The 8237-nt window shown below is 25.8% G+C and overlaps 1 long non-coding RNA gene across 1 annotated transcript; it reads right to left on the reverse strand.

The window, feature by feature from the left end:
• Nucleotides 1-461: 461 nt before the first annotated feature.
• On the reverse strand, nucleotides 462-1305 carry LOC106333290. The gene is made up of 2 exons (XR_001268330.1): nucleotides 1173-1305; nucleotides 462-795 (listed from the first exon to the last, which is right to left on the reverse strand). It is a non-coding gene; the product is annotated as an uncharacterized LOC106333290 (long non-coding RNA).
• Nucleotides 1306-8237: the final 6932 nt, after the last annotated feature.

Consider the following 8237-nt stretch of genomic DNA (forward strand, 5'->3'; position numbering starts at 1 on the left):
TGCAAGAGATGAAACAAAGACTTAATTATCTGATTAGACTCGCAGCGAGAATTGGATATCTTACTATTGCATTCGAGTTCTAGAATCAACCCTTAGCATCTATAGATTTGAGTTCTGATAACCTAAATGAAACCATAATTCTAGCACCTTTCATCCATCGTTTACAACTTTATTTACTTTATTGGTTTATTTATCGCTTTACATTATTTGACCTAACTTGATCTGAAACTCAAGTGCGTTGTGTGAAATATTGAATCTCTGTAGATATGATCCTTACATACTACAAATCGATCTCTTATTTGAGAGAGTTGCTTGATGTTAATTTGAACACATAAAAAATCAAGACAAAGAATAGTAACAAACAGATTAGCAACCCTTGGATCATTTGATATAGATCCAAGGGCTGCTAAAATGTTTGATATAAAAGTGAAACGATGTAAAGAAAAATATTAAGAATAAAATTGACGAGAAATGTTTATCATCTTCATTACACTCTCTTAAAGTTTTATCATTGCCCTCATTTGTAACATTGTTTCTGACATTATGTCCTTATTTTGAATGTTACATATATTTTATGAAGAGCTAACAAAGACTAATGGATCAAATAATATAAAACATAATCATCAAACTGACCAATTACGTTTACAAGGTAAATGATCACAAGTACATATATTATACACGCTTCTTATGGGCCACCTCCTCGGGGCGATTTCGAAGGGGGTGTATAATAATGATGAGGGGGAGGGGGAGGGGGACGGGAAGGGGGAGTGGGACGGCGAGACGGTGAAATTCTTCCTGTACAATAAGAACAAGATGTTTCATTAGTTTCTTCATTGAATAATACGTCAAATCTCATCTGGCTTTGAAAAAGATAAACATTTGATATCTTATAAATCGTGTATAACACAAATACAGTATTCTTTATTGTTATTTTTTACATTTAACAGTCAGAAACAAAAGTTCTTGTGGTTTTAACAGCCAGAAACAATAATGTGTAAGTAATTGAATTTCTGGGGTGACCAAAACAGAATATAATGATTAAAAAAATATGATAAAATAACTTTAAAAATATCAATATGTACAGAAACCTTTAAAGGCATGCTGCTTGCATAAACATAAATAATAGAAGAACTGAAAAGGCAAATATGAAATGGGTGCAAGCAAATACTAACGTGGAATTCGTATAGCTTCCGTAAGACAAACTTGAGAGACAAATAATTGCAGAAGAATCAAAGAGAGAACCAGAGAAACTAAACTTGATGACTTTGTAGCCATTATAGCCCAATTTGTCACATTGCCATTACCAAAGACCATGTCAATATATATAGAAAGTAAATAAATCATCACTAGAAAGTATTCGTTTTTAAATAAAAAATTCCACAAACACTTTTCTTCTTTAGTTGGTAAAAAAAAAGAGACTTTTCTTCTTTCATATATTTCGTCCGCTCACTCATAAAAGGAAATGGCTTTTTCTTTACGAAATAAAAATGAGATCCTATACTTCAATATCATAAGAATTATTGCTAATTTAACTGAACAAAGGGTGGATTTTAATTTTAATATTGAAGTGTTATTAATTTCTAAAACAATTTTTTTTTCTTGTGAAATCCTTATGTACGTCTTTTTGATATTTATTCATGAAAAATTGCTTTAAATACTATAAATTAGCTATCACTTTTTATTTTAGAAAAATTTGGAAATAATATCAAATTTGTAACAAAATTGAAAATTTTCTTTTAAGAAAACGGAACAATATAGTGTGTATATATATAATATTATCAAAATAGAAATATTCTTTAGTTTAATCTTTTGTGGAATGTTACAGAATGTATGGTTGTAATTTTTATGATCCTTAATATTTTAGTACTTTATTTCTGTCAAACATATTTAGATATATTTAAGACTATATATACTAAAATCAATAAATGGTTTAATCTCACTTTGTCCATAACAACATGGCCCGTGTGCTTTTTATGCACTCAAGTTTCGAGTTCAAACCCTGTTGGAAAAAACTACATTGCGGTTATTTTTGGACACTCTACACATGTATGATCTCTTGCTTTCGACTCGTTTACAAGTTTGGTACATGAGCTTATCCGTAAATCACGCGCCTCCAAAAAATTAGTTTGGATATGTTTGAGTCTAAACTCTACTCATGAGTTATCAGAAAAAAAAAATCTCATTTCATAAATCAGTAAAAAATTTAGAAACACTAAAGATATGACACACTTGTATTCCCATGATTAGTGTCTTATATAGTAAACGTAAAATTAAGATTAGAATTCATTCGTTTGCTTTTCTAGATTAATACTAAAAATAAATACTAACTTTTTCAACTCAATATCTTATATTTGAATCTCTTAACACACTATCGGGAGGTCATGTGGTTACATGATGAGATTCCACGATCATTAATTTTTTTTTTTTTTGAAAATTACACAATCATTAAATTTTATAACGCAGTATATAACCTTTGTTAACTTAGATCATATAAAAAAAAACTTAGATCATGTCATTGACTCTTCAAATAGACCTCCTCAATATTTAAAAACATAAAATCTAGGCCAGTTCGAACCGAGCTAACAAACTTCGCTATAAGATATTTTTGTTAGAAAAACATGATGAATATATCCGTCAGAGTTATTAACCCAGAAATATCATCATGACTGTCATTCAAGTAGTACCAGAGCTTGACCTACACACATATATATTTTTTTGGTTTTTATAAATAAACATTTCAACATCTAAATTTTATTTATTTAATATTTAAAATAATCACGTACACTAATATATTTAAATATTTGGTATTACAAAATGAATAATATACGAGTAATCTTGATGTTGCTAAAAATGAAGTACTGAAATTATAAAGAAAATAGAGTTCAAACATGTAAAAATACCAATATAAATCTTTTTTTTTCTAATCATTATAAACCCTCATATAACCATTATTAAATGTTAATATAAATATGGATCATAATAATAGAATATTACCCCGGATCCGAAGTTTCGAACTGGACCGATCCGAAAAATCGGGTTTCGGGTCTGATCCAGATATGAAATCGAACGTCCGTTTCCCGTTTTGGAATCACATTTCCGTTCTTAAAAAAAATACAATGTCTTAAATCAATAAAAATATAAAATTATAGTTTTTAATTTATATAAAATCTAAATTTTAATAGTATTGAATAGAGAGCATAGAAATATATAAATATTAAAACTAATACTATAAATTATCTTTATGCATTGAGGCTTTTATTAAAGATAAATCATATATTAAAATATATTATGTCAATTAATTATAAAGAATTAAAAATAAATTTCAATTAATTATAAAGAATTAAAAATAAATATAATAATTTATTTTATTTTATTTTATGTGTGTTTTCAATATGAAATCATTTCAAAATTATTATAAATGAATAAATACTTTATTTTAAATTTAAATCACATAACTTTTAGGTCTAGATTTTTTTAAAATATCTTACATATGTATATATATAGATACGCTTCCAACGCGTACCCGCTTCCTAAATTTTTTAAAAATCTCGCTTCTGTGCTTCCATACACTTCTGCTTCCATGTACCCGCTTCCGTTTCTATGTAACATAGGTTTATTCAAGTCTGCTTTTATTTAATTTCAGAGTTCTCATATTTATAGGTCTTATCCTCTTATATTGATTTGAGTATTCAGATAATTCGGGTAAAAAGCACCATTTTGAATATGTTCGGATAAAAACAGCTAAACCCGAACCCGAACCGATTTTCTACGGTTACTTCGGATATATCCGAAATTATCCGGATCAGACAAGTACCGAACCGTATCCGATCCAAGTTTTATAAATACCCGATTGGTACCAATTTTTACATATCCAAAATATCCGAGATCCGAGATACCCGATCCGAACCGATCCGGTTATCCGAATGCTCAGGCCTAATAATATCATTCATTTTAATGTTAGTTATCAAGTATGATGCTATACTTATACCTAGTAAATAAAACCCATAAGAGTACATTGTGTGTAATTTAATTAAAAAAATAAAATATCTCTAAATATTATTCATTAATAGAAATGATAGATGAAGAATTGAAAGATTATTTCAGGTGATTCAATATTTCCCTTTTGTGTTATTTAATGTAGTGGTTTGGTTTAATTTTTATATAAACAAATATAAACAAATAATAGGACCACTTGGTTTACGAATGTAATTACAATATAGTGATATGGACCAAGTTTTATACAGTATACGAAGTCATTAATGAAATTCGTTTTGAGTGAATAACTTGGTTGAAAACATGCTATGGAAAATAAAGTGGTTTATTATTTAAAAAATCCCGTTCAATTTCAGTTTCCCAATTAAATAGTGTGATAGTTTATTGCACTAAGTGTTATATTACATCAGAGAGTATTCGGTAATACAATTTAACATTGATTATGAGATAAATATTTATTATTACTTCATTGGCACAAGTTGTAATTATTGGTATATATTAAGAGTAATTTTCAAAATGTATTTCAGTTTTAATAGGGTAAATGAATTACATAATTGTTAGTATGACATTTTAAAAAATAAACATGTAATTTTTCATTGAGTAATTATATATTGTGTTTTGATCGGTCAATTTTACCACAAACATTGGTATCATGAAACAAATCCTACATTTATAAATAATCAGACCTATATTTATGTGAAAACAGTCAGAGATAAATATTTAACACCAACCATGTTCAGATACTACAGAGTTCTTGAAACTGAAAAGGTATATTACACATTCTGGTTATGTAAGCAAATATATTGGATGATGATATTGATAAATCTCGTATAGTCTAAATTAAAGATATATTGATTAGTTATAGAATATAATTTGTTGGTAACTTAGATTTAGCAAGTAATTTGGACCCGAAAAATGAAAGATTATAATTTACTGAATTATTGTTACGTTTTTTTTTTAATAAATATAGAATATTATTTATTGATAATCAACAATTTAGAAACTAAGTTGGACGCATCTAATATCATTTATTGGTAATTTAGATTTTATAAATTTTTTGTTCAAAACAAGAAGATTACGATTTGTGATTTAGGTAATAATCAATATGGGAAAATGCATTATTAAAACATAGAAAGACAAATATACTAAAATGTAGGTTAATTAGTTACTTCCGTAGCATTCTATTGAAAATAAGTGGTAAAACTAAGAAATATTTGTTATTTGTACTTCTATTTTAATAAGATTAACTAGATTTTGACCTGCACAACCGTGCGGGTGTTTATTTGTATTTATTTTTATATAAACATTTTATTTTCAATTATACATTGGTATATATTAGTATAATATATATTAGGTGTGTCTATCACTTTTTAAAACATAATAATTTTATCGTATACTTTTTTATTGAATTGGTTGTTTCCAGATCACGTTTTTTTGCTTGAAAGCGATTGATAATTATTTAGTTCATATAATGTAGTAGACATATTATTTAGTTCCTATAATCTAGAAAGTGATTTATTTAGATCTATAATAATGATAAAATTATAAATTAAATGTAACATAACTTTCTAATAATAAGTCCATTAGGTCAATTTTTTTAAAAAAAACACATGAGTCAAAGTTGTGACTTCTCTTTTAATATATAAGATTGATGAACAGCCGTACGAAGATATATTCTGAAATTTTGGAAAAAACACAACTTTTTAATAAAAGGAATATTTGTTAACATCTATTCTCAAAACCTAAATTACGAATGATATCTTTCAAGGAGGAATTGTTAGAAGTGTCTAATTATTTGGGAATCTACATTTTAGAAACTTCATTCAAAATAATAACACGAAGTAGGATAAGACATGCGCTTTGCACATAATGAGATTAATATTACATAATCAATTTAAAATAATTTTACATTATACATAGTTAGTAACTTGACAAATATATATATATATATATATATATATAAATTAATATATATCTTATATATTAAAACAGAAGTCAAAACTTTGATTCATATATGATTTTTTTAAAAATGAACCTAATGAACATATTCATAGAAAGTCATGTTACATTTAATATCTAATCTTATCATTTAAATTTTGGCTCTACCATAAATTTTTATTGGGCTATCAAAAATTGGATTTAAAGAATAGAAGATCTATTGGATTTATAGATAGTATAAATTAAATAGATATAATTTAATTTTGTAATACTATGCTTCGATATGTTAAATATTTAAATATTTGTCGATGTTAACTTTTAAAACTATAAAGATTTTTTTTAAATAACAAAAATCATATTATCTAACAATGATTAATCTTTACTACCTTAAACCAATAAAAATAAATTTTAAACTATATAGCTTATTTTAAAAATTAAACAAAAACTAAATGTTTAATTATTTACTCGATAATATAAATCTATGAAGCGAAAAGTTTAATTTTTTTTAAAAATCTAAATTTGTGAAATATTACAATATCTTTGAATATGACAATAAAACAATATTTTAATAATCTTTATATATATAGTTACGATTTTAATAATGAAATAATAATCTGAAGATAAGATATATATATAGAAGAAGATACAAATTCATGTGAACGTTTAAAACAATCTATTCAATGAAAAAAATATACCGTAAACTTATTATGTTTTAAAAATTGATAGACACATATATTATAATATATACCAATTTAAATTAAAAATAAAATATTTATATAAAAATAAATGAAAACAAAAATCTGCGCGGTTGCACGAATCAAGATCTAGTATATATATATATATTGCATAATATTATATTGTATATTTTTGGTGCTAAATAACGTTATGCGCGTGTGAGTTTGTGGTGCTAATAAATATAATATATTATATTGTACATTTTGTGTATATGTATAAATTGGATTACAAATTATGGTTTATCCCAGCAGCACGCCTACCAACTTTTATCTTGATATGTCTGAAGATACCCTACCCCCACAACCAACGCTCCATAGAGATCTAAAAAATTAATACACAAAAATTAAATATTAACTCATAAACTATCTTAAAATTATACAAAAGTAATAAACAGCTTAGAATTTTTTTTTTTTAAACACATCTCATACTTATAGATTACTTTGGCTGGGCCAAGACTTTGAATGACTAAATATGGGCAGTAATAAAGTTCATCTCAGCCATAGTAAATTTCTAAGTTTTGGGAAAAATGAATGATTTTGCTCTGGTTATATGAATGACTAAGTGACATACCCCCTTCGTTTGTATAGATTGACAATATTTTGCCATTAATTGTGATATATTTAGTTTGCCAATCACATGGTCATTAACCCACAAAATCAAAATATTTGCCATATATACGTCTCTTTGAAAGAAGCAATGATAATATAAATTTTATTTAGGAGTAAATATCGGCTTGATTAATACAAAATAACTTATTTACTTTCTTGAGTCTAATCAATGAGCTTGTTCATCAAGTATATTTAGGAGTAAATATCGCCTGCAATTATGGCTCAAATTTTAACTTAATAATTCATCCCTCTCAACTTGAATTTAAAATATTTAGGAGTCATGCATTGACAATGGAAGAATGTTCGATCTTTGGTTATTCATGGCAGTAGTTTTATGATGGTCCATTGATGCGAATATTTTTGCAGGTTTGCAGTGAAATTATGAAGAATGAGATTGTTTATAATAGTTGAAGTAAAATATGCATTGAGATTATCATATTGTTTCCAACAAATAACGATGGAGCTTAATATGTTATAAGCCATGGAAGACACGATGAATATTATAAACGCAAGAGATAATTTCATTTGTTGTTATTGAAAAGAAAAATTTCATAGGATAGGTTTTTTTAAAGTTTTTGTTATAAAAATATCTCTCAATGAAGAAAATGACCAAAATAAATTTTATTAAAGAATATATTTTTACTTTAGAGTTAATTAATCTAGACTTTGGGTTTAGAGTTAAAAGGTGGAGTTTTTGGGATATGATTTCAAATTTTAAAAATTTTAAAATAAAAAGAGTTATTTTGGTCATTTTTTTAGGGTTATTTTGTGACAAAAACTTAAAAATGACTATTTGAAAGAATTGTCCTATTCAAAATGTAAATATATTATATAGTTACCAATGACATATATTGTAAATTTTTCTAGTAAATGTTTGTCTTTTCAAAAATTTAGCTGAGAAAGACACCTAAGATAAAATGAGAAAATGTAAATAAAGTACAAAATAAAGGTTAAATTTTTAAA

Source organism: Brassica oleracea, chromosome C3 (assembly GCF_000695525.1).
Source record: "Brassica oleracea var. oleracea cultivar TO1000 chromosome C3, BOL, whole genome shotgun sequence".
In the NCBI taxonomy this organism is placed as follows: Eukaryota; Viridiplantae; Streptophyta; class Magnoliopsida; order Brassicales; family Brassicaceae; genus Brassica; species Brassica oleracea.